The following is a 27,397-nucleotide window of genomic DNA, read 5'->3' as shown; positions in this document are numbered from 1 at the left end:
CAGTGATGTACAGTGATGTGCAGTGATGTATTTTGTCATCAAATCGCAATCGCAATTAAAGACAGTAACTACTTAAGGCTACACATTTTGAAATGTAAAAATAATTTTTTAAAATAATTTAAAAACGGCACTGTGATATTTTGGTGTTGTGCGGACAGATAAATGTCTCTGTTTGGAAATAATAAATCATTCTAATTTGTCCACTTTACCAAACAACCGAATCAGGGTCTGCTCTGTTTGATGAATTGATTAAAGAATGATTGTGATTGGTGGTTCGGAGCCTGATGTCACTCACATTTAATCTACGGCTCTTGTAGATTAATCACAGAGAGTAAGAACCTTGTGCGCTTTCCTGTCCGTATAATCAGGAAGTATTGAGGTATTTCTTTTTAAGAGCAGCATTTAAGCACATCTCCAACTGTGACAAGAAACTTAAATAGTGGAAGACTTTTCATCTACATTTGTTGATACTTATGAAAGAATATTTGAAACTGTCTTAATACTAGATTTCTGCAAACAGGATGCACAGTTACCACTTTCTCTCTCCCCTCTCTACAGCGACGATTAATTGACGAGTTGTCAGCTCTGAAATCAATCCAATCATTTTGAGCAACTTTTTGAGAAAAACTGAGTCAAAGTTGTATGATGTCAGCTTCTTAAATGTGAATATTTTCCAGCTCCTCTCCTCCTCTGGTGACAATGACAGAATGAGACTTGAGGACGAAACACTGATGGACACCTTTCAACATTTTCTGACATCTCAGACCTCAAACCAGTTTCTTGACACACACTCACACCCACGCGCACACACACTGCTGCGTACTTTGGAAGTATAGTTTTTCGAGAAGAGGACGAAGACAAAGTTGAGGAAGAAGACAACAATGGCAAAGATGACAAGGATGTAAATTAAGAAGAAGAAGAAGAAGTGAAGCTTTGGCTCACGTCAGTGTAGGTTCACATTACTCACACGCTGTCTGCTCTGAGCCACTGAAATGCTCTAAGCTCTGGAATCAAAGCTGACATCCAGTCTGGGTATCACTTTCTTTTCTGGCCGACACCAAAACAGAAGATACACCCACCACATGTTTTAATAAGAGCTGAACAACATCAGCCCACGCAAAACAAAGAAACGGGTTTCCTGTTACTCGCCAAGGCTCCAAATATTCCAGAGGACAAACTGAAGAGGCGTCTAATGAGACACACATGCAGCTGGAGGCGGCTGCCGAGGAGCCAAATGCTGGACTGTATCTTTTTATCAATGGCAGATGGAAATTCCTAATTACTAACCCCAGGAAGCCTTTTGCTTGTCCTAACCGGTGGGTACAGAGATGATTAGCCTCGCGTGAACCTCCTAAGCCCCGAGTCCAAACCCCTCTCCTCCCACTCCTCAGCATCAATATCGCTATGCAAACCTGCCTGTGTCAACTCAATTTATTTTCCAATTTCCCGCAGGGTGAAAGAGTAGCTCTCACTCTGCGTCCTGTCTGCCATCTATCACCCCACAACTCTACATGCTCTGTTCATCCTCTCTTCTCTCCACCGTGCCTCCACCGCTCCTCTCGTCTCAGCACTTGTTGGTCTGTTTCAGCGCTGCGTGTTGCCGTCCTCCTTCGCACTGAGACAGGCGATCCAGGAGGAGGAAGCTGCTCGTGGGGTATATACAGTTAGCGCTGACACAATTAGCACCAATGAGGTGAACAGTGGAATGACACCACACTAAATACAACCATTAAGCATTTGAAGCGCCAATCAATATTGCTGTATCAGCAATAAATCAGGTGTGAGAGAGAGCGACACACAGTACAGACATTACAATCAGCTGTAGTGATCTACTGACTGTTTCAGCCTCCTACAGGTCAGTGTTGATGTGTTACAGTACATATGCATCAGTCTCAGCTCTACACAGGCAGCTGATATAATCCAACAAGCTCTGATTAAACCTACTGCACACTGACAGCTCCTGAAAGTGGAGCACTTAGCAGCTGGAGCCACAGATGTTTGTCTCAGGAGCTGGTGGAGACCAAACCAGAGCAACACAAAGGTTGAATACAGGACTATCATGAGTGATACTGCACTCCATGTGTGCCAGATGGGTAAACAGAGACTGTTTGCTTTCTACTTCAAAAGATCTTATCTTCAGGTTGCTGGGGAGTTCTTCTCCGCCCTAGAGAGGGTTTGCTCCTTTTCTGTTTTAAAAATCGTCATGTATATGTAATTACTTGAACCGTTGTGCAAAACAGGTCACCTGACTGATCGTGACACCATCTCGGCTATTTAAATTTTATTTCTACAACTTTCAATATATCAATATTACATTTCAATCATTATTATGATCATTATAATAATCAGATTACCACTGGTCGCAGGGCAGAATTATTGTTTTCTTATTTGTCAATAGGCATTTTTAGGACTCCTTCTTGGTGGGACCTTGATGGAGGAAGGTGTATAAACAGATAATGAATGACAATATGGTAACACCGACACTCTCTCTCTCTCTCTCTCCTGCCTTGGTTCACTTACATCCTCCTTCCTCCAGAGTCCAGCTCCTCCCACCTCTTGCCGCTCACCAAGCTCCACCCACAATAATGGATAGAAAAGGGCAGATGCCCTGAGCTACTCCACCAGGCTCAAGAGCTCTCGACTCAACCAGCAAGTGTCATCACAATACGATGTTATATGGATTCTTTGGACGATGCAATATTTTTACAAAGTCTGCCACAATACAATTTCAATTTGATTCAATACAGCGGCCTGTGATTGATATGAAATTAAGCTGTATGCCCATTTAACACAATCAGTTACATTTATAACAACTCACAAAAAGCAACTAAAATATATTTGACAATTTTATTACTGAATTACTACTGTTCCATGGATATATGATTTTATCAACAATTCCGGACATTTCAATGGAAAACAATCTACTCTTTTTAACAAAAAGGCAGCACTGTTTAGGAAGGAGCTGTGCATGGACGGAAACAGTGACACAGACGTGCCATGGGAATTTCACAATGGCAGCGATATGAATCGATGTTTTCACTTTGGAACGACGCTATTGGATCATTGATCATTAAATCGATATATCGATCCAGATCCATGTCTCGTTACACCTCTACTGCCCAGCCTCAAAGTGGGCTGTGATAAAGTCTCACCAGCCAAGTCAGCACATGTGTACAAAAAAGCCCCCAGTCAAGAGAGGTTTGTTTTTGACTTATGTGAGTTAATGTACAGATATAAAGTAAGTTAATTATGTGACTGAATGTAACATATGTATTTCCCTTAAACTAACCAATCTGTGACGACGTTGAGAACAGTCCAACAGTCCAGTTATGTCCTGATATGTAAACTGCTTGTCAGCGAGCTTTATTTCTAAGACCCATTACTGCGAGCTTGACTGCCGAGTCCTCCACATGTCAAACTGTTGTATTTAGAACGTGTCTCCACGCCTTCAAACACCGCTCATTAATAAAAACTCAAATATATTTCTGGAATCCGCCTACAAATCAACCAACTGTTCGTTAACTGGAGTTACAGTAATGAGTTTCATATATTCATATATTCATAGATGCTGACATAATTATCATCATATTGATTCAGACCATATCAGGGAGCCCTGGCTGCACCTCCAGCTTACATACAAGGCCACAGACCCACTCTCACACACAAACACACACACACACACCAGAGCAAACACAGACACAAGAGGCGGCCGGCTGGCTGCAGAGGAATACACTATCGACCAACCAGGAATTTAACAGCCACAACAATTAATCTTGTGGGAGGCAGTTAGTGACTGTAGTGTGTGTGTGTGTGTGTGTGTGTGTGTGTGTGTGTGTGTGTGTGTGTGTGTGCCTCTGAGGGAGAAATGGGGTGAGACTACAGGATAAGATCGAGGATATCTTTTTTGCTCAGACCGCCCTGACTCACGCTCCCACAGGCAGACAGACCACAGACACACTCGAGGCTCCTCACGTTCCCTCCACCTGCAGATCACATGACATCAGGAGATGGCCGAGCACCCGCACCGGCCTGGATCTGTTTCTCCTCGGAGACACTTTCACCTTTGAGTTATATCAGCAGGTGAGGCGAGCGCACAAAGAGCAGTCTTTCAAACGGCTGATATGCAGCGTGCAGTATGTGAATAAGCAAACGCAGGGGTTGTAAAACTGAAGCCAACTGTCCAAAGAGGCTGGCCGAGAGATCTGTGTCCATGCAAAGCATCACATTACACCTGCCCCTGACTTTCCTCCATACAAGGCGACATGAATTATTGAGCGACCACTGCTTTGTCAACTACTACACCTCCAATTGAGCAGAAAACGTAATTCAACCTGTTTCAGTAGTCGGAAAACAACAAGATCCATAGAAGCAAGCGATTTGTAACAAGCAGGAACAGCAGGGGGTCACAGTATAGGACAGAAAAAGATGAAGAGAGAAGACATACAGTCCTGTCAGTCACAAAGCAGAGCACATGCTTCCTCTGGTTCTCCAGTCTTTACAGCAGCAACAACTGTCTGACTCTGCAGCCCCGTCTGTCACAGACACTGATGCTACAAACTCCTCACATCCAGAACAGAACGGAACGGAACAGAACAGAACGGAACGGAACGGAACGGAACGGAACAGAACAGAACAGCCAGGGCATTCACAGCGATATGTGCAGGTTTGTGTCCTCACCTTTGTTATGAAGGAGTGTGTGTTTGGCGGTCGGTGTTTGTGTGTTGCGAGCACGGCAGCGCAGCAGGCAGCCTCTCCTCTCCGTCTAGCTCCCACTGCGAGCTGGAGTAGAGTGAGAGAGAGGGTGTGTGTGTGTGCGCGAGTGTGAGCTCCCTCACTGGCTATTGTTACGGGGGACGGAGCCAAACTGAGCATGCTCCAACATGAACAGCCCCTTGTGGTTGGCATGGTTACCGGGAAGCGGCTGTTGAGTTGTGAGGTGCTCTCTCTCTGACACACAGACACACACACACATTCAGAGAACAAAGTGCAGGCAGGTGCTGCTGCTGTGTCATCATCCTCAACACTTGACTAATCCTTTTAATTCTCTCAGTCAGAGTGAAGTGACAGCTGCTCTGTCAGATCATCACCTGGATCACACACACACATACACAAACAACTTAACACGGTGTGATCCACAACAGCCCGCAGGACTCCACACCAAACCATCAATGTGACCAACAGCCACAGAAACACCGGAGCTGTCACTTCGGATCGAGGCATGATCATGTCTTCTCTCATCACCACCTCTCCAGAAACATATGGACAATAGAAGTGTGTAACATTTCCACGTAAAACCATCTAAAACATCTATGTTGTTGAGTTGTGTACTTCCGTTACCCCGAGTGTTATCCCCGCAGTCATTCATTTACCAAAGGTAACGGTGAGTTCCTGTCAATGGCCTCTCATTGTTAGAACTTCCAGGGAAACAGCAGCTGACAGTGAGGAGGAAGTGGGCTAACACATCGTGAATAGAACTTTAATACATTAGCACGTCCGTCACCATCTCTGCTCTAGGCACTGTCAAGATACATTTTCATCTGCGATGGTGGTCGCCAAACAATAAAGTCAACAACCCCCCATGAACCCACACTTCAACAGGACGTCGTCGGACTCTGTCTTTTCTCATCGTTTTTAGTGTTCTGGGACCTTATTTTTCTCTGAGAGCAGCCTGTTTGTTCACTCATGGAAAAGCTTGTATTATTACCTCATTAATCCTGTTATTATTAAGTTTGATTTTTTTCTATAACAGTACATAGTGCCACCTCAATCTCCATCTCTGACCCACTGGTGTAAATGACTCCTACATGATGTAACAAAACAATTACTTAACTTCAGAGGCTTTAGACCAACCCATCCTCATTTATTATTTACCGGGCAGCACAGTGGTGCAAGATACTGTAAGTATTTTGGCTAATGTATGTGTATACCGTATACTGACATTAGTAATGCTGGTCCTCAATGATCAAGCTAACACCTGCAGTATAAATTGGTCACATGCTGAGAATGCCAGACTGAAGCAATGCTGAAACACCCTCACAGCACTTCAATAGCATGTTTTACATTCTGCTACATTTCTCATTTCCTGTGACTGATTTTGTAACACCTGATTACATCCTAGATTGTGTATATGCTACACTATAGCTTTGATTTTTAGAATGAACTACATGATTAAAAAAATAAAAAAAACACCTGAAAACAGATTTTTTGGCAGAATTGTGGGATTCTGCTTAAGTAACACACTGTTAGAAATGTCTACTTTTTCTCACATGATTTCAAATATCAACACTGTCCTCCATATGAACATGATTGTCTCCTCTGGTGACAGTGTGAAAGTCTGCAGCAGGAGGAGGGCGGGGCGGATCGATCATCAAAACATCTGGCATTAACTCAGGAGACAGCTGCTCTTTTACCGTTTCCTGCTGACAGTCAGTGTTGGGTTCTTTTGACCATGAGGTCCACTAACTCAACCAAGTGGTTTGTTATTGTCACCTTAACAAAGTCTTCATGTGAACCCAACCCGTGGTTTCTCCGGTACTACATGAGTCGTTGCATTGCATTGTCACATCATAAACCTGTTCGAATTTGTGATTTATAATGATTGAAGAAGGCACACAAAAATGATGTCATCTTGTCGATAGATGCATTGGATAACGCTGATATGTGCCACAGACAATTTACATATATTTTGCTGTTAAATTCCGAGGACGGCACAGCTGACCTTCAAGATATGAGTGGTATTGAATGTGAAGGGCAGCATGATGCATCACACGTCGCAGTGCAGAATTTATAGGAAGAAGAAAAAGGAGACAATGACTCCTTCTAGTGATTATAAGATTTTTTCACCTGCCATGAATTACGAAAATGAACAGATTAGCAGATATTTCTCTAACACCACAGCTTCACAACAACACCAGAGTGATTTTAATATCAAGTTTCTATCTCTAAATCTCCTTCCCCTCATTAATATGCACACATTTATTTACACAGCGGGGAGCTTACAGTCTAATCAGATCATCTGCTCAGTTGGAGGAACATGTGTCGTAAGGCTGAACAATTTTTTTAACAGGAGACGCTTCAAACACCAGCATGAAAGTTGTGCAACTGTCTCACAGAACCAGGCAGAGCGAGCCAGTGTGTTATAATGACGGGATATTGTCACAGTATGTGTGAGGTTTGGTGTGTGTGTGTGTGTGTGTGTGTGTGTGTGTGTGGGCATATGGAGAGAGACTCCAGGGGCGTCCCATAACCCTGACTTCCTGTGGGAATAATAGCGACGAGAGGCACCGTACAGGCATCGGCAGACGGCCTTTCATGTGTTTGTGTCTGTGAAAGTGAGCACAAGCGGCTACACATTACTCTCACACAGAACACGTATGGGTGACTTCCAGCACCAGCTTACTGCCAAAACTCCACTGAAGCCGTATCTTTTGTTTCACAGCCATATCTTTTGTTATTTATTTTGCTCCGACTCCACCGTCCACCTTGAAGGCGAAAAGTGAGAGCGGAGCGAGGCGTCAGGAGCTGCCGTCAGCCGTGGGTGTGTTCGCTCAGCACCTGCTGCTCTGCATCTCAGGGCTACCTGCCTCCAACATGCACCAACGCCCGAGGCTGTTTGAGCATTTCTTCTATATTCAGCAGCTCCAGTAATCAATACAGCAACCACAGGAGCGCATTAATCAGGTGTGTGTGTGTGTGTGTGTGTGTGTGTGTGTGAGTGCGTGCGTGTGCGTGAGTGTGTGTGGGACACTACATGAATATACAGTGTGTAATCACTGTCACACTGACCATGATGGGATCCACTTTTACACCCGTTAATAACTGACTGCATGGAGCTAAGTGAGCGCAGGTGCTGTTCCGGTTGTGAACGGGCAGGTGGTCCTCCTGTTGAGCAGCGTGGACAACATGAGCAACAACAACGTGACCGACCTCTCGCGTCAACACTCTCAGCAGAGAGTGTTTTGTTGATGCCATAATCTCCAGTGTGTTGATGACTGTTTACGAAGCGCTTCTTGGTTTCTGACTGACGAATATTCCACCACATCACATCAAGCAGTGGGCTATAGTGATGGGACTTTGTCATGATTTTCTGACGGTCAATGTTCCCTATTGAGCCATTCATCAAGAAACTGATCGCTTGTTCACAGTTGATAGTTAAAATGCTCTCACAGTGACTTGACTGTTGGTGAACTTTCATTATTGGAATGACCGTGGATGCTGTCACATGACTGGGATAAAGCTGCCTTGCTCGCGGGCATACAGTCCTGTATTGGTTTCCTGATTTATTCTGAGTAACCTAAGGGCCCGTGTCCACGTAGAGTTCTTTTTCAGGTGGGAAAGCGCTGGCTGTGCACTCAGGAGAGCTGAGATACAGTAAGCCTGTCACCATGTCTGAACTGAGACGTGTGTAAATACCACAGACTCCACACCAAAAGACCACAGAGAGGTTACCGCTATTCACTTATCCATTATCTGTGCACCCGATGATGTAGGATTACTGATTGTTTTTCACTATAAAAGATGTGTGTCCTCTTTGATTCAATACAAATATCAGTTTCCAAACAAAATGTAAGGTTAAAGTGATTCCAGGGTGATTGAGTGCCATTTTAGTTTTTATTTTTAAGTAAAAGCAAATTCAACTCTGAGCCACAAATCTTGACTTTAATGTCTGGATGTTAGCTGCTCCTGGTTCCACTATACTGACTAACTCTGTCAGTGTGCTGTGTGGAGCTGGGCAGGAGGTGTGCAGAGGGTTTATAGAGCTTGTTGGCTGAAAAACTGTTGCCTGTGCAACCAAAACAATTAGCTAAAAGAGGCTAAAGAGCTCCTTTCACATTAGACAGAGCTTTTTAATGAATTCTTCATGTCAGGAAACTTACTGTGGAGCTTAAAGATCTGAAAGCGCAGACTATGTCTCACATGCCCCTGAAGAGGGAGAAGCATTTACTGCAAGCTCTATAATACATCTGTGTGTGTGTGTGTGTGTGTGTGTGTGTGTGTGTGTGCGTGTGTGTGTGTCCAGGTTAGCTCCGTCCTGTACTCAGGCCCATACAGACAGAGGTCCAGGTGGTACTGACACCGAGGGTCAAGACGAGATGTCGCCGCAGAGCTGCTCTGCTCCGCCTGGCGACAAGTGCTTAGATAATTTATGAGGGCTCCACCATTGATTCAATAATTCAGAGAGCCCTCGCGCTGCCGTGGGTGAGTCACAGACAAGCCTTTTACTGAGAGGAAGAGGAGAGGGGGAGAGAGAGCGAGAGCCATTTGTGGGGGCTAACTCAATAAGAAGTTGCCACACCATGACTTTTTAAGGCGGCTCTAAATTTAGCAGCGCTTCATGACTCAGGGGAGGAGCTGCACGAGGAGCTGACGGAGGGTGAGCCGGCTTTTAGTGTCGAGCCAGTAACCCTTGGAGCCCAGCAGCATGAAGCATCGCTCTGAACCAACAAACACAGCGGGACGTGAAGAGGAGACAGTGATGATATTTGTCCACATTATTAGAGCCACAGCCAGGAAGGCTAATAGAGTGTGTGGACGCAGTGTTTCCACATAATGCGGCCCTCACTGAAGCACAATGGCCGTTACTGTTGGGAACAACGCATTGTTGTCGACCCCCTCGGCTGGAGGGGAATGTGTACATACTGAAGGGGGGGGGGGTGCCTTAATAGAGGACAGCGTAAAAAAACAAAACAAAAAAAACCTCCTCTCTGCCAGTGTGTTTATCTGCTTGGCAACCACAGGGGCATTGTGGGGCACAGTGCGGCCCTTTGATGGCTAACAATCAATAGAGTGATGGGTGACTGGGTGGAGGGTGATGGATGGCACAATGCACAAAAGGCACACAGTGACACACATACAGGAGAGTGTCCACAGGCTGGAAACACTGAACTATATTTAAAGCATTAACTGGGTCTGTGTCCTCTGACAGGTCGGGGAGGCTGGGTCAGTCCGGTCCGTCACCATCGGCTCCATGTACTTGTGCTACTCACCTGTTTTCTGTGCATCACCTGTGGTGCGGAGGTGCACTAACACATCCACCTGGTGTTTCTCGAAAGAGCAACATAACAATTATTAACAGAACCGACCTCTGCAGACCCACAAATGCTTCTCCATTGAGTTAAACCGTCTGAAACACGTTTGCCCTGAGAAAGACAGAGAATGATTTCAAAGGAATGTGACATTTTTTAATAAAACCATTCACGTCCCCTGCAGGATGGACTGTCATCACTTTCCAGATCGTTTAGCTTTTCGACCAGTCAAATTTTGAAATTGTCCTCATTGACGTTCCCAGCTGCCTTTGCTGTATTTGTGTAAATGTGAAGCTGTACTGAGCCTCCTTATAGGGGCTCTATACGACTGTAGGCTCTTGACTTCTTGTGTTGTTACAGCAGGGCAGCTGTGTGATTCCTGACATACATGTACATCGACACACAGTGCTGCAGAGACAGGGGGCATCAGGGAAGTGACCCATATTCCTCTGCAAAAACTGCTGCTTCACTCTCTCATGACGTGTGGGAGTGTGCACAACCTACACAGTCCGATACGTATACCAACATCACGGCTTGATGGCTATTGGAGTCATCAGGAAATTATTTGTTAACTAGTGCACAGATGGTGTGGTGACGTGACGGCTCAACAATCCAGTCGGAAGCCCCCTGAACTGCTCACAGACTCACCTGGAAGATATCAAACATGTGAATGACACTCACGATTTAAAATCTGACTGATGACATCAGGACTTCGTGAGGAGAGAGGCATCCCGGAACAGCTGACGGCGTTGTCAGCCCTTTGAGGCTAACATTAGCTAGCATATTACTGTTTACTACTGTTGTTGTTCTCTCTGAAGAATAGAAAACCCGACCTGTGACGACCACATGTCCCCACTCATCCAGACGCCTCTAACCTCCTGCGATGTTTTTTTTAATCACTGCGACGTCGTCTCCATATCATTACGTCTGCTGCCCTATGAGATCACGCGAGAGCAGCGTTTTCTGTTTATTATACACGTTACTCCAATTGAATGTGTCACGTGTCCAAATTGTACCAAATCGGACACAGCGCTTCCTCTGTGTGAAGCAGATCAGACCAACCATTCACAAGACATGTGAACTTCACACAGATCGTCAAAATCAAATCATAATGTTACTTACTTCATAAACTCGTCTTTCATTTCCTGTTTTTCCTGATGAAGGGCTGAAACTAAAAGATGTTTCAGTTTAAAGTGTTTACCCTTAAAAAATCTAACCCTCACAATTGAGAAGCTGGAACGACAGACAGCTGTTACCGATGATCAGAATGTATGTTTATGTTCTGATGATCATCAAATCAATTCACTGACAAAAGTTTTCAGCATTTCTTACAAAAATACCTCCTTTTTCACTGCAATAACATGGCTGTGTCAGTGTCGGGGTGTGTGAGTGTGCGCACGCCTGCATGTGTGTGTGTTTGTATTGATCGGACCAGGCAGCGCAGTAGAACAGGTGACCTGCCTGGGAAAAATGGAAATAAATGAAAGCAGGTCCTTACGTCTGCAACATGACCCATTAACTTGATCCATTATTTCATTTTCCATCGGTCCTAACAGGTCTGATGGGAGAGAGCGGCCAACGCAGAACTCCGTCACACTTTGACATTTCCATGTCAGATGTTACATAAAGAACGCTCTCTGACCCACATTCGCTGACTTGTTCATGAGCGTACAGTATGTGTGCACGTACTTCCTCCCGACCCTGTGTTGGTTCATTTGAAGGCCTGTGTGCAGAGCGGAGCCTGTTATCATAATCAGCACGCCTGCAGCTGCACAGTACACTGAATAAACTCCCTCCTGAAGAGAAGCCTTGAAATCCAATTTTCCTGTCAATCTCTCCGTCTCCACAGCGTACTGTATGGTCCCTCTCAGAGCAGCGTCTCCTCTACACCATCCGCATGCCTCTCTCATCAGTCGGCCTTGATTGCTCTCCTCCAGATGATACCGCGGATCTGGTTAGAGCGACTGCAGGGTCATATCACTCTCATTATCGTTTCCACCCCAAATGTACGCTGAACATGCTCCGCCGTTGAAATATCACCACGGGGAAACGAAAAAAAGGCTGAGCTTTCTTTAACCAAGTAGCTTGATAGTGCTACATAGCAGAACAGAGTGCCAAGAGGTTACCAGCATGCATCTTGAATGAGTATTAGCCAAACAGGAAATGCCAAATAAATCTGCTGCTCTGCAGAAACGCGACTGGGATTCATTCATCTGCAAAACGGACGACCCTCTTAATATTCCGCCTGAATTAAACGCCTCGGTAGACACAGTAAACACGGGGTTGTTGACACAGCGACGCAGATGGTGCACTGGACTGAATGCATTGAACACACAGAACTGAACTGAATCATCTTCAGTCGAGGCACAGAGACACACAGATCCATGTTATCCCTCTTCCCCAGAGAGGCGGCAGCTCATGAAGTCTTTGCGAGTTGCGTGGGAGGCGGATATAAAAACACATTAGCCATCAAAGTTCAAGCGCGGCAGTCTTCATAGCAATAGTAGGAAGCTTGGGCGTACTTGAGAATCATCAGCATTTACACATCAATGGAGGAGGCCGGGTGAGGCGTATTATGATGCAGAATATTCAGACGGAGCAGGGCGAGGCTCTTTGAATCTCAATGACGCTGAACATGGGCAGGCGGAGGCAACAGGCGAGCGCTGTGAACTGTTAGAGGCGCTCATCATGCACGAGGTCCATGTCTGCATCAAACACAGTTGCGCTAAAGAGTGTAACATTATGCAACGATAGTGACATAAGTGAGGCTTCGAGGCAGGAGCTGGAGGCCAACAAGGTCGCTGCTCCCTGAAATGACGGCACGTGGAGGAGCCATTAGAAGAGGCCTTGGGCTATCAGTGGATGAATGAGCAAGGCCGCTGCCATAAAAACACTGTGATGTTAAACACGGAGAAAGGGAAGTGACTGAGCTGTGAAGAGCTTTCGCTTATTTCAGCAGAAAAGAAGATGCTGTTTTCTTTTTTAAGCAACAGGGTTAAACTGCACAGAGGAAACAGCGTGGCTGCAGTTCAGCCGCGTTTCATACCTGAAGAGCAGAGGAGCGCATGCTCATTCAGCCTCCCCATTCACTTCAATGAGCCACACACACACAAAAAAAAACATGGAGTGGTCTGGCAAACTAACCAAACTACAAGGTTCAGACACATGCGGCCAGGAGGTTTGTCACTAGCAACGAAGCACCGTGTCTACAGCACACTCTCATATCAAAACCACTGCATCGGATGATGGCCAGCAAATCCCCTCATGACATGCATCACCCATCTCAAAACAACGAGCGTTGCAGCGTACCAGCGACAGGCATCCCGGACCTTCATCCTATAGCCCTCACAGTTGGCCCCCGACAGTGGCCCTGTGCTGGCCAGTAGAAAGAAGAATTAATGATCTGCAAAGTGATTACAGCCCATCCTGCAAGTTCAAACCAGGGAGCTCCATCCATATTTAATACAGTGTATAGTTGTGTAATATCTCAGCAGCTGGAACTCAGCCAATCTTAAAAAGACATGACAGCAAAGGGTTACCTTCCTGGTTAAGTCCATTTTTCATAGCCTAAAGTTTGACATGTTTCTCAGATGGCTACTATATTCGACATGTGACGCCTCCTGTCACCATCGTTAGACACTCAATTTGTGAAAAAGAAAATGAGAGAGGGACTAACAAAGACCATCAGCAGAACACTCGGTAATACAGCAGCAGTATTTCTCAGACAGCAGGACAGACAGAAAAAGAGTTGGGCGGACGTGCAGACCACAGTTTAATCCATATTTTACCAGCCGCATCATTAAAGGCAGAGCAGACGGTCTAAGAGTCGGCTCTGCTCTTCAGACGCTCCACGCTGACGCTTTCAAACTAACCAGCCTCTCCACTGAACAGCCGCCTGCCGACTCAGCTGCTTTCAAGATAATCCTTCCTACTGGTAAAATGTGCTCTGACCTGAATCCTGATAGTCCACCACAGGAAGGTTGTGGGCATGAACACACACACACACACGCACACACATGCTGAAGCCGTCTTGGAGCTGTCAGGTAGAGTAGCACAGAGGCTTTCAGTCTCATTAACATTCAGCATCTGGCTTCACACAGACACACACACACACACAAATATACACAGGGAGCAGAAAGAGAAATAGATTTTAAATGCCGCTGCTTTCAGTGTACTTTGCTGTGTGGCGTGTTCAGTTCTGGTTCTTTAGGAAAAATGCTCTCAGGCAAAAAACCACTCAGTCAGAAAGTATTTTTGTTTTTTTATTTAGTGGAAGAGCCACTAATGGTTATTTTCTTCAGGGCTGGCCACTGGGAGGGCCGTGGTGAGTGATTCTTGTTGTCAGAAGAGTTGTTTTGTTTTTTTTGTTAAAAAGAAGAAGCTACAATCTGAATCTGTTGAGTCCATCAGCTGACGTACTGTGTTGTGGTTTGACACAGACTGACCAGGTGATAACATAGAACTGTGAAAAACTTTCAGCAAACCTGTCACACTGTGAGACCTTCAATGCATACAGTATATTCTCTCATGGACGTTACTGTGAGTAAATCACCTGCCAAGGCTTTTGTTTTCTGAACATACAGAAATGACACATAACTGCGATATTTCTGACAATATTACTGTCATTTTGTTTGTGGCAAATTGCTTATGACACGAAAGAATCAACAGATGATGAAAGTGTTCAGACCAAGCAAAATCATACCTTAAAGCATTAGCGTCCTTCCAAAGTGATGGTGTCGTCCTGTGGCCGCTTGACTGTGCGCAAATCTTGATTCTTGAGGAAGAGAGAGAAAGTTTCAACATAAGCTTCTTTCTTTAAAAAAATACTCAAAAAGGCTAATCGAATATCAAAATAGCTAGAAATTAATTTCATAGTTGACCAAAAGAATTGGTAAACCTTTGCAGCTCTAAATATTTTATTCCCATTTTCACTGAGGTGCTGATCATACATCCCTGATTCAAATGACCTGATCTGTGCAACAGCTCAATAATATTCCAGCTCTTAATCATTCATGCAGAGACTCTGTTTGAGTCCTTGCCTCCACATGTGCTGCCCCTGCATCACTCCTGTTGAAAAAAAAAAACTGAGTATGTGTAGTGTGACACCGGTGTTAATGGGGAGTCTGCCCCCTTTCTCTCCAACCGAGCCACGTTTTCTTTTTCTTTTTTCTCTTCCACAGGGAAGAAAGAAAAAAAGGTAATAAATGGACGTTTGGCCAGAGGTAGAACAGACTGGAACATTAAAGCACGTAGCGTAAGGAAGAGGAGAAAAGTGGTGCAGAAAATGAGAGCTAGGTTATGAATGACTGTCAGTGAAAGAGAGAGAAAAGGCTGGATGTGGATGGAGCACAGCTGGAGCCCTGTCTGCAGCTTTACTCATGGTTACACCACATGATGGGTGGAGAGGTCTCGCACTCAGGGAGCTTTTACCCTGCCACGGGCCATCAGCGAGGCTGCCGCTTTTAGAAAATGACTGCACTGACAGGAAAGTGCTGCTGCTGCTCACCGAGCTAACTTCAAAGACCGCCCCTCCATCTTTAGTCTGATTTACTAGAAACCTGCCACACAGTCACCTGATGAGCACAAGCACAGGGTTTCCTGGTGATAGTCGATTCATCAGGGAGGTAGTGAGGGGAAGAACATGTCAGGCCAGAATCAGAAACATCCTCAGTCACATTTTTAGACCGCAAGAGATTTTTATGGTGAGAGAAAAAGTGAAACAATGTGAGTTATATTTGCCTCTGTGCCTAACACGGAACAGAATAATAAACTTAAATGGATTATGCAGGCTAATCCTGATAATAATATTATGGGATGAAGCCTCATTAGAGAAGGTTACACCTCTCAGGGAACACTGACATTAGAAACCAACACTGTGAGCAAGTACAATACTAAAAATGGCAGGTTTCTCGTCCTAAAATACTGGCTTCTGGACAATCAGACGCTGCTCAGAGTACAGTGCACGACTCACACTACAGTAAGAGATGGTGCAGATTTCACAACACTTCTATGGTTTGTGATCTGAAGTACTTACATTCATCTGCCGTATTTATACATTTGCTTCCCTGACCAACATGTGTAAGCAAATATTTTACCAGGTAAATGTCTGAAAACCACAAGTGTCTCTTTGTGACATCATTAGTAGTGTGATAAACATGTTTCACATGGGCTGAACTGAAGTAAAAAGTCTACATTCAGACCGTACTTAAAGAATTACTCTATATTTTAGTGAAGACATACAAACTCAGAATTACAACAACATTAACAATATTAATGAGGTAATAAAAAAATAATTCCATAAGTGAATAAACGAGCTGTTCTTAGAGGAAAACAAGGTCCTAGAACTCTGTTTGAAGCTATAAAGGTGGCAGGGTCTGCCACATGTAAAACAACAACAAATACATTCAGTAAAAAGCACAATATTAAATAATTAATAAAGTAGAAGTAAAAGAAATGGAAAATCCTCTACTAACTACTACTAATGTACCTCATAACCACACTCAGTACTGGAGTGAATGTATTTGACAAAGACAAAGACAACTGGATCGTTTCTGTTTTCCTCAGAGTCACAAACAACAACAACACAGGGCAAAACATCACTTTACCCAATCGTTTAGCCTAGATTAGAAATGGATCGCCACTGTGACCGCGCTTGGTGGCAAACAACACTGTACAGTGACAGTGAGGTATTTAATGAATCAATGTTAACACTGATGGTTTCATTACTCTTTATCCCTTACACTGTGACATGGACATTTACAGAATGAGACGTCAGAGCAGAACACTGAGCTTTAACAGCTTACGTCAGCTCCGGTTAGCAGCAGTTAGCGACTATGTGGAGTTGTTGGACTGACAGGTGGTCAAATCTCACGGCAGCCTGATGAGTACACTTTACCAACCAAAAATGTTGCTATTTGACGTCCTGGCAATGAGACTCAACTATAAATTGTCTTTACTATCATCAGTACAATGTGGAGTTGCTGTGGGTGTGTTGTTTTTTCTCAGGGTCGTGGTCAGACACACGTGCATATTCCAAACTGATTACATCAACTGCATATGAAATAATTGGAGCTTGTTAATCTCTGGTGTCTCTGTCTGCATATCAAACAGCCCTGTGAGGAATATCAAGGCTGGGAGACTCACGGTCACGATGTGTATTTTGTTTGCAGAGACTGATTCTCTGTTCATGTCCTTCACAGCAGCCTCTCTCTGAGCAGCGTGTGTGTGTGTGTGTGTGTGTGTGTGTGTCGTACTGCATGTGTGTGTTTGTTCATTTGAAGAGATCTCTCAGCCCAGCCTCGTCAGACTGACAGAGCATGGACGCTCAGCTCTTGTATTAGCATTTTATCAGGTGACCTTCCTGCTCTCAGTCTGCCTCTTACAAACTGTTTTCTTTTCACGGCAGCCTTCGCCCTCCCCAAGTGAAGACACAACAGGCAGCTCTGTTGGACCGGCCCCGTTCAGCTGGGATGGATCTCTCTCTCTCTCAACAATATTTACTGTCCGCAGCCACATTTTGTCAAAGGGCGCAATTAACTGTTTCACCTCCAGCAGCAGCTCCATGTCTCCCACAGGCAGTTTATTGTTGCCACAGCTGCCTGATTCTTAATTACTCTGCTGGTAATTAGCAGTTGTCCATATTTGGGATAGGGACTCCTGACTGTCACCCGCCCACAATGGCCTTTGTTGATTGTGTTTGTTGGTAAAAGGGGGAGGACGGGTGACGGCACACTCACACACTCCATCCGTCGTGCTGCCTTCATGCAGCTGTGACGGACGCCCTAACGGGACACCAGGGGATGTGTTACAGTTTATCCTCGGAGCAGGATTCAAGAACAAAGGAGGTCCGCGGAACAATGGCCTCAATGTATGAGGGTCAATGCTGATTGGCTGCATCAAACACACGCCCACCATCGTCATTGCTTAGCTTATTGCTTTTGACTTTAAAAAAATAATCCTCAAGATGAGTGAGCATCCGAGATGTCTCTTCCTGTCAGAATTACCTCAGTTCTGATGCATGTGTAATCACTGAGCCTTTGAATCAAGGTGGCATTTCTCTCATCAAGGCTAAGAGGTCTGAGTGCCTTTTGATAGACATCAACAGCAAAGCAGAGGCTTTTTATAGACTCCTGTCTGCCTCTCGTCTTCACTGTACTCTTTAAAAATGTCCCGGTATGTCAAAAAGCTGCAGCTTGAGCTGTAAAACACAGAAGTGCAAGGTAAAACTGAATCAAGCCGAGACCAGTTTCCACCCTCAGAAGACTTGAGCCATGAAAACTGCCGGAAATAGCTGGACATCACATGATGGGGCTGGTGATACAGTGTTGAAATCATCCTTCCATTATCTATACCTGCTGATCCCGCAGAGGGTCACAGGCGCTGGAGTCTATCCCCCCTTACCCTGGATGAGAGGACACATCTCATCCAGTCTCTCACAGGGCTGATACAGCCAACCATTCAGACTAACCACTGCACCACCATCAGGCATATACAGTGAACACCCAGTATGATACACTACCATGATGATACACACACACACACACACACACACAGCCTCACAAACTGAAAACCTTACCAGCTGAAGCTGTCACTGCTGGTATTCCAAGTGCTGTATCACAGGATCTGGATGTGTTTCAGTTTCTTGAAGACGTTTCAGCTCTCATCCAAGAGGCTTCTTTAGTTCTAACTAACTGGAGGGGAGTTGAAGGCTTTTAAACTCTGTGTGGGAGTGTCCTGACAGAGTTGTTAAGGACACGAGTTAGCTCTGAGTTTCAGAGTCATTGTGGGTAGTTGACCCAACCGGCCTTCATGTGAGTTGCTAGGGCTAGGTGAGCCCAGGTGTGAACGATTGTTAAGCTGTCAGGGAAGTGAACCACACAGAGCTAAAAAGCCTGCAACTCCCCTCCAGTTATAGTCATTGTTAGTGTCATAGTCTTCCTCAGCAGGTGAGGTTTGCTCAGTTGTGATTATGGGGCTAAAGTTAGCCACCTACTGTACAATAAGTCTTGTGGTGACAACTGATCCAACACATTCCCAGGTCATCTATTACTGAGGCTCTGTCAAGCTGCTCTGCAGCCTCTCATACCTGTACTCTTCTATGAGTCTCTGTGTGACGTTTAGGTTAAGCCACCAGAACTACGTGGTACAGTTTAGGAAAAGATTATTGACTTTTCATTTCATATTGGGCAGGAACTGTCCGGTCCTCCCCCGACCTCCCCCTGACAGCCGCACACAGTGGCAGAAGCTTGCTTGCTAACAGCCACTGCAGCCTCGTCTCCCCCTGCTGTTTTATGGCAGTTGTCAACAAGTGTTATCATAGATTACAGCCTGTTAGCCTACTGTTAAAAACAAAAACACTTTGTTTAATTACATGCTGCTTGAAATGACCAATTACTTCTTAGAACTACAGTTTATTAACTCAAAATACAAGCTCCACCCCGACAGTCTGTGCTCTGTCTTCAGTCCAACAACACAGTGTTTCTACTCTCTGTGTGTTTTATGATCTGTGTGTGTGCTGGACGGTGTCAGACACGCTGTGCTCATATAAAGTGGTATCACTTCCTGGCCACTTGTACACTGTGCAAAAAAACCAGCCCATTATAACCCAAATGCTTTAATAAGCACAGTAATGATGCTTAGTTAATCTTTGACTATCTATTACTTGATTGAAGTAATTGAAAGTCAGTGGACTAAAAAAATACCTGATCTCAGCCAATAAGTTAATGGATGGTAATTATACTCCGTCCAGCCGAGCTGAGCCTTCTCCCAAACTACACCAGCACATTACGACTTATAGGCCCCGGGGCCCCGCCACACATTTCTGCTGGCTTAGCCTCACACATCGACCTGCCTCATTAGATCTACTGTTATTGACTCCTCCAGCTGTGTGTGTGTGTGTGTGGTCCACTTGACCTTTTATCACATCAGCCTACTGATAAGGTCCATGTAGAGCTCAGATAGGAGCAACAAAGCAACACAGTGGAGGTAAATCTATAAGAGTGCTCAGTAGTGAGAGGCTCACTGAGCTCCACATACTGTATTCCTGTCCGTCACGTTTAGCCACAGAGGTGAAGTGACAAAATCATATCACGATTACTTTGACCGACAATGCTATTGTATAACTTCATAGGAATGATCAGTTTTTGCAACACACTTTTTTTTTTTGGTAATCAATAATCATCTCCAAGAAAATATGCCAAATATTTGTCGGTTTAAGATTCCTAAATGTATGAATTTGCCGCTTTCTTTCTTATTTAGGATGGTAACTGAAGGGTCTTTGGGTTTTGGACTGTTAGCGGGACAAAAGATGCAGTTGGAAAAGAAGCTTTGTGCTGCTGGAAACTGTCATCAGCATTTTTGAGGACCAAACATTTGATTAAACCTGGATAATACTTGCAAGATTCTTCTGTGATGAAAATAAGAAATGTTGTCACAATATTAGATTTTCACTACACTATTATCATGACTTAAAGCTCGGAAAAAAAAAAATCGGAAAATCGGATATTTCTGTATGTCCCCTCAAAATAATTGTTAGTTGGAGCTCTACGTAAAACTGTCACACACATTTGTCAGCTAGGTTACAGCTTGTGATGCAGAACTGACATCTTGTTCACTGAAGTGGCTGTCAGACAGCTCAGTAACATAACAAATCACTAGTTAATAAACTAGTTAGTACTGCTTATACTAAAATAATACTACAACTTAGGAAAGACTTAATATATGAAACTTCAAGTAACAGTAATGGATTCATGTCTAGCTGATGAAACCTCATCCACGTTGTTAAAACTCCCAAACTCCAGAAACAATCCCAAGGTTACAGATTCCTAAATATCCCTGAGAATATTATGCCCATGAGCACATCAATTTCACTGATAACGGATTAAAATAATGGAGACACAAGAGAGTACCTTGGTGAAATTCCTCCACACTCAATAAGAGAATTGAAAAGATGGTCACAGATCCTGCCCACAAGCAAAACTAATCAATAAGTCAGTAAAAAACACACATTTCTATAATGTGCGAAACATTATAGAAGCTCGCCAGTAAAATGTTTCCGGGTCGTGTGGGGAGCACCTTTGTGAGAGCACCGTGCCTGCATTCAAAGTGTTTTCCACTCATGTGACCCCACGTAGGAAAATATACTGAGTGTGTTTTCATCAAGTATTCATACGCAGCGAGCCCGAGCTTCATTATACAGGCTTCTCCATTCCTGGAAAACAAAGAAACTGCTGCCGGTGCAAACAACACTATTTTACCGTTTTCATTAACATTATCTGATCGTGGTCTGGACGTCAGCCAGCACTCCCATCACGCTCGAGGCATTTCCAGTCACGGCTCAGATGCACCTGCCTGCTGCTGAGGCCCAGTCAGCCCCCAAAACACTGCACTGAAGGACTCCCTGAGGATCTGAGAGAGTGCAGGGACTCCGGGGCGGAATAAATAACTCAGCTGCCTCCTCAGTGTTTCATCTACTGAATGGCAGCACACACAGAGGAGAGGCATGGAGTGATGGCAGTCTTCTGTCTGTTGCTGCAGGGATTTACACTCTCACATCACGAGCAAAAGAAACCTCCTGAGCCACAGACACCACAGTCCTGCAGGACAGTCCTACTGTACAGTCCTGATGGTGTCAGTGGGGACAGTGTCCAGGCTGCTGAGACAATTCCCAAAGGTGAGGCCAGTTCAAGCTGGCAGCTGTTTCCCTCCTCTGATTCGGGTAATGACGTTAAGTTATTTAGTCAGACCGAGCTCTGTACTACACAAACCTAACAATGAAGACAATACTAATCAATACTTTGATTAGTCAATAAAAAAAAACACACACACACAAAAAAAACACAAAATCAAGATAATTGTCTTTAAAAGGTTCTCTGTGGAATTTCTGTGTTGTGCTGGAAGTCGGTCATTAGTCCATTTTAGCGGACTCCATTTCTAAACTAATGTTAGCTACTGTTGCTCTCTGTTAGCAGACTCTATTTGTAAACTAACATTAGCTACTGTTGCTCTTTGTTAGCAGACTCTATTTGTAAACTAACATTAGCTACTGTTGCTCTCTGTTAGCAGACTCCATTTCTAAACTAATGTTAGCTACTGTTGATCTTTGTTAGCAGACTCTGTTTGTAAACTGATGTTAGCTACTGCTGCTCCTGATGCTCTCTGTTAGCAGACTCCATTTCTAAACTAATGCTAGCTGCTGTTGCTCTCTGTTAGCGGACTCCATTTCTAAAATAATGTTAGCTACTGTTGCTGTCTGTTAGCAGACTCCATTGCCGTGCTCCAATATCCAAACTTTCCGTACTTACTATACTTAGTTTGAGTACTTAGGGTGTTCCGATATCAATCGCGGCGAAAAGAAGTGTACCTTAAGGACCCAGATGTTGCCCTCATAATGGCAGAAACATTGAGTGTGCAACGATGTACACTTTGCACACTCAGCGGCCACCATCTTGTCTACATAGTGGAAAAAGCGGAGCCAGGCAGAGGCGCTCAGCTCGGATTTTTTTTTTTTAAATAGCTACAGAGATGACAGCGCCTGCAGCGGAGCCATATTGCAGGACTGTATAATTGTAATTGTTAAAAAGTAAAGTCGTAGATGTCTTTTGTTCACCGTTTTTGGCGGTTGACGAGCCACGGCGGCTGTCGCGAAAGTAATTTCCGGTAAGGGCACCACAGAGTATTAGATTTGGAACAACACTCACTGGCTGAAATCTGCGTACTTAGTAAGTGCGGATAGTGTACTACGTTTAAGTGTACTCATGGATATATGAATATTGGAACACAACACATTCATAAACTTACGTTAGCTACTGTTGCTCTCTGTTAGCAGACTCCATTTCTAAACTAATGTTAGCTATAATTGGAACTTATAAACCTAAGCAGTAAAAATAAAAATCTTAGTGTCAAAGGGGAGAATAATAAGTACAATTACTCAAGTACTATATTTATTTACAATGTGGATGTACTTTACTTATATATTGACATTTATATTTATATTTATACTTATTTATTCCATATTTTTGTTACTTTATGTCCACTCCACAAAATGTCCCAAGTTACTTTGCAAATACAAATTATTAAGTGTTTACAGGCTGTCACTTGTGACATGTAACCAATCAGACCGTGCTGTGGGCGGGACACTGAGTGAGACCTGGGTGGGGACTACAGAAGAAGAGAAGATTCTGCATCAGAGACAGATCAGTGTTTAAAAAAACACCAGTGTTGATAATCAGGAAACATGCTGACTGTCAGCATCGATGATTGGCCAGGCTGATAATTGGTCTGGTCAATTGACCCCAGTATCTTTGGGGTTACTGAAGTGACTATCAGACAAAATAAGTAATTTGTAGACTCACTTGGGGTTCTCAAGCATTTAACAAGAAAGCACTTATGAATAAATTCCTCTGTGATGAACAACAGGGATATAAGGAGATGTGATTTAGACCACGCGAACGTAAAGCTTATTTTGTAGATCCACACGTTGCAGAGTGTAAACATGCGAGTCTTTGGACGATCTGTGTGGAGATGTGAAGCGAGACGATGCTGCGATGGCTGGATGAGAGCAGCCCAGGTATACAGACTGCTTTCATTGGAGGGAAACATAAAGAACGCGAAGGTCAGCGTAAAACCACAGTGGATCACCATTAAACACAAATCCACACACAACACTGCAACAGTGACTGCTGAAGCAACAACTCCGGCTCCATCAATCAGCGTCGCTTCCAGTCTCTTAGTCCACAGATTTACATATACTCATTTACTCGTGTGTGTTACTGGTTCATGTGCAGGAGACTCACTCAGAGTTGTTTCAGCTCCGTCCCATCACAGAGGAGACGTCCTGTTTCTGCCTGGATCAGGTTGAACACTCGCTGCTTCTCACACTGAAGGATGGGATCTGATGAGAGCTACAGACCGGGACGGACCGGGTCAGACCGGGACCCGTATAAAAAACCACACTCTGGTGGGTCAGTCATTGACTTCTGCGTCCTTCCATCCCGCAGGTTTGAGGGATTTTACCGGAGGATCCGGCTTCACGACCTCGCTCCTTTGCGGGGTTCTCCTTGGGAACTGTGCTGCTTTCACGTGCTGCTCGTACATTCAGCACTCGCCCTTTCAAAGAAAGAACGTCTTGGTTTTTACAACCCCACACCAAGATTAGCTTTAGTACTTATGTCATTTAAATAATAACACGTGTAGAAAATGTATTCACAAAAATATGTTTTTGTCGGTCAATATGTATTAAAGGTGAAATGTGTGTGAATTTATTGTTGAAACAATGAATTAAAATCATCAACAGAATGTGGAGAAATGACAGTTTTGACGTAATGACGTCATTTTGTGGAGATATCTGTTGAAGTTAGCAACCTAACCAGCTAGCCTCCATGCAACTGGCGCCAACACTCCCCCAGTTCTCTGAGCTCTCAGTCTGGACCACTAGATGGACAGCTAATTGAGCTAACTAGCAAATGGCAGCCATACTTGGCAGCAGTTAGCATTTACGCTAGTGATGCTGGCCCGTTTGTTTTCAATATCATTCTACAGGTGGGTACTTCTTACATATTGCACATTTGTGCTACTTTTGTTTGGTAATGTAGGCTAATTGATCAACAAAACAGCAAATGCACATTGGCCAAATAACTGGGGATGAAGTCTCTAATTGGGTCCTAAACTTAACTTAAAACTAATGCATTCATCATGTGTGGCCATGACAATGGCAGAATATCTTTCAGCTGCTCTCCTGTTTCCAAAATCAAAAGGCTCAGACCTGCTATGTGCTCCCTCTGTAGACAAAAGGCTTATAACAAGGTTAAATGCCAATTTGATTCTGTGAAACAAAATGCTCAGTAAAACACCTTATTTGGGGTCTGCAAGGTGCTCATAGTATATTTTACATGTAAATTAATTTATACATATTTTAACATATTCTAATCATAATTTTAAATGACATGTAGGAAATAAGCTCACAAACATAGCACATAGTGTTAGTTGATGTGCATTACTGAATATTTGCTTAAAGAGGAGTTCTAACACGCACAGTTTACAAAGTACACACTGCACACACTGCTGATGTCGTGCTGACAAGTTACGTTTTTTGTGTGTGTGACTGTTAGTAATTCATTTTCATCCCAACCACATTTTGTGAGTCGTTATTCACGAGTTGCTCGTGTTGTAATTGTTATATTTCCGACAGCAAGTGAAGGCATCACTAGCCATACGACAAACGCTCTGTCTCTGCTCCTGATTGGCTCAGATGAGAGAAGCTGGCTGTGAGCGCACTCAGCCCATATGTCCCCCTCCTCGACCCCCTCAACACTCAGAGGGCGGAGATCCCAGACCATGGAGGTGGCCAGTCCCTGTCACTCAGCATGATGTGTGTGTGCACTCACAGCTGCTGGCTCCTCGCCTGGAACTGCAGAGTGTCCAATATAAATGAATAAATAAATGAATAAATAAAAAGGCTCCCCAGTGCATCGTAATAGTCAGAGTAATATTTTAAATAGCACTGTGAAAATATAGTGTTATACAGCCAAGTCACATGTTAGACAAGAACCATACGAGTTATAGGAAATAAAATACAACAGCGCCCTGAAAATAGATGATTTGACACTGTTGTAGTAAGGTGCCTAACTTTCCATGGTGGAGCTCCAGCACGTCACCCGATGATACGTTTTGATTTAACTTCTTAACACATTATGAAAATGATGTGAACAGGAATAAAAGATGAATGTTTGCCTTCCGTAAAATCATAGCAAATTCAATAGTTAGCATGTTAATGAACATTAAGTGCTGACGTGTGAACAAACTCGACCAATACATAAATGGACTTCAGATAGAAGTGAAGAATTAACTTAAGTAGCGGTTTAAACTGTTTAAACTGCGTGCTGTTAGAGCAGTCTGTAGAGGGAGGTCTGTCACAGTATTCCTTTCAGCCTGTGTATTGTTCTCCCAGCAGAGCAGCTTTCTACAGAGGCTGAGAACGGTCTCTGTGCTGACTGTCGTCTCTCACCGCCGCTACTCCCTCACAACCTGGGAACTCTCCATTGTGGCTTTACCGCCACAGCATTGTGAACTTGTGGATAGTTGCTTGGAAACAGTAAACCTTGCCTCCCATGGTCCAGGGGCAACCACAGTAACTGATATCACCAGAGGACAGCCACTGTTTACCCTCAGCCATGGAAACGGACCCCTGCTGGTTTCTCTTCACGAGGGATACATATGCAAGGAAACAGGACTCCTGTCTGGCTGCAATCTATACTCATCGGATTTCAGCATGACACTGGCATCCTTAAATAGGATTGTAATTAAAAAATAATGGAAAAACAAGTACATGAATTCAGGAAGACTGTGAAACCACCCAAATCAAGTTCCAGTAATCTCTGTTCATCCTGAGCCTCTGAATTTTCTGGCAGCTGATGAACTTTACTCTGATTCTTACACTTTAAACCAGAGGTCAAAGGTCACATAGCCCCCCAACATTACTGCCCTTTACTCTCTCTTATTTATTGCGTTCTGCCACAGAACCACTTTTCCTCCACCTGCACACATGCGCAGACACACGGTGGTGATAACACACTTGTGTAATCTGGACATTCCACTTGTCTCAGATGTTGATCCTTTAATGTTTGAAGGCAGCGGAGCATATGGCCCTGTTAAAGTGCAGGCAGGGCAGCAGTTTAAGGCTTAGGAATCATTAAGAGTTTAAAGAAAGGAAAAGAGATTATTTTCACTGCTCAGAGCGCCCGCAGCCTTCGGAGTCAGTAAGTGTTACTGCAGCACTTCATTAGTCCCTCAGTGCCAGACCTGCAGGACCTAAATGCTGTGTTTCAGTTGCTTGAGCTAATTCAGTAATTAGGTTTACAGCTCAGACCATTGATGCCGCTCCCTTCCTGTCAGAGTCCGCCCTGGTTTACTCTTCACAATTTGTTGTTGCTTCACACTCATGCAATTCTCATTGTTTTTCCCCGCAAGTTACAAATTCAAGTTGAACTTTGAACACACCATCAGAGCTCTTACACAAAAGAGGCACAACACGTGGTTGATCGATATATTCAGCTGACGTAAAACTTCTTTTTAGAGATTATGAGGCAGAAAAAGATACTAGAAGTGGGTTAGAATAGCTAAATCCCCAGGAAGGTCTACGGTTGAACTGTAAAATATCCTGCTTCCATTACAAGTATTTGATAACCACATTTAGTGATCACTGCAAAAATGTGTATTAGCCCACATATCAATGTGCAAAATTTTGACTTCTTGATATCATTGTTGGCACCCACCCCAAATATCAAGTATCAGCTGGGCTCTTATAAACTGTATTATAATGGAGTGTTTGCTTGATAAACTTCACCTGTTTTTTTTTTTCCTTTCAAAAATCTGTT

At 44.0% G+C, this 27,397-nt stretch overlaps 1 protein-coding gene and 1 long non-coding RNA gene across 5 annotated transcripts in view; one reads left to right on the top strand and one right to left on the bottom strand.

Annotated features, from left to right (window-relative positions):
- si:dkey-91i10.2 (uncharacterized protein LOC555224 homolog) overlaps positions 1–24,289 on the bottom strand; it is a 64,833-nt gene extending 40,544 nt beyond the window's left edge. Inside the window, exons 1-2 of one of the 4 annotated variants that reach the window (XM_037110027.1) lie at positions 23,819–24,289; positions 14,728–14,799 (exon numbers count right to left, since the gene is read on the bottom strand). The gene's annotated coding sequence lies outside the window, so the exon portion shown is untranslated. Of the gene's footprint in view, positions 1–4,677; positions 5,387–14,727; positions 14,800–23,795 lie in introns of those variants that run through there. The other 3 variants (XM_037110029.1, XM_037110028.1, XM_037110030.1) reach the window with 3 other exon arrangements.
- A 111-nt stretch (positions 24,290–24,400) lies between these two features.
- LOC119025981 lies at positions 24,401–25,483 on the top strand. Its single transcript, XR_005076978.1, has 2 exons — positions 24,401–24,563; positions 25,213–25,483. It is a non-coding gene; the product is annotated as an uncharacterized LOC119025981 (long non-coding RNA).
- Positions 25,484–27,397: the final 1,914 nt, after the last annotated feature.

This window comes from Acanthopagrus latus, chromosome 9 (genome assembly GCF_904848185.1).
Source record: "Acanthopagrus latus isolate v.2019 chromosome 9, fAcaLat1.1, whole genome shotgun sequence".
In the NCBI taxonomy this organism is placed as follows: domain Eukaryota; kingdom Metazoa; phylum Chordata; class Actinopteri; order Spariformes; family Sparidae; genus Acanthopagrus; species Acanthopagrus latus.
The sequence above is the reverse complement of the archived record's forward strand: the minus strand, read 5'-3'. Positions and strand labels throughout refer to the sequence as shown.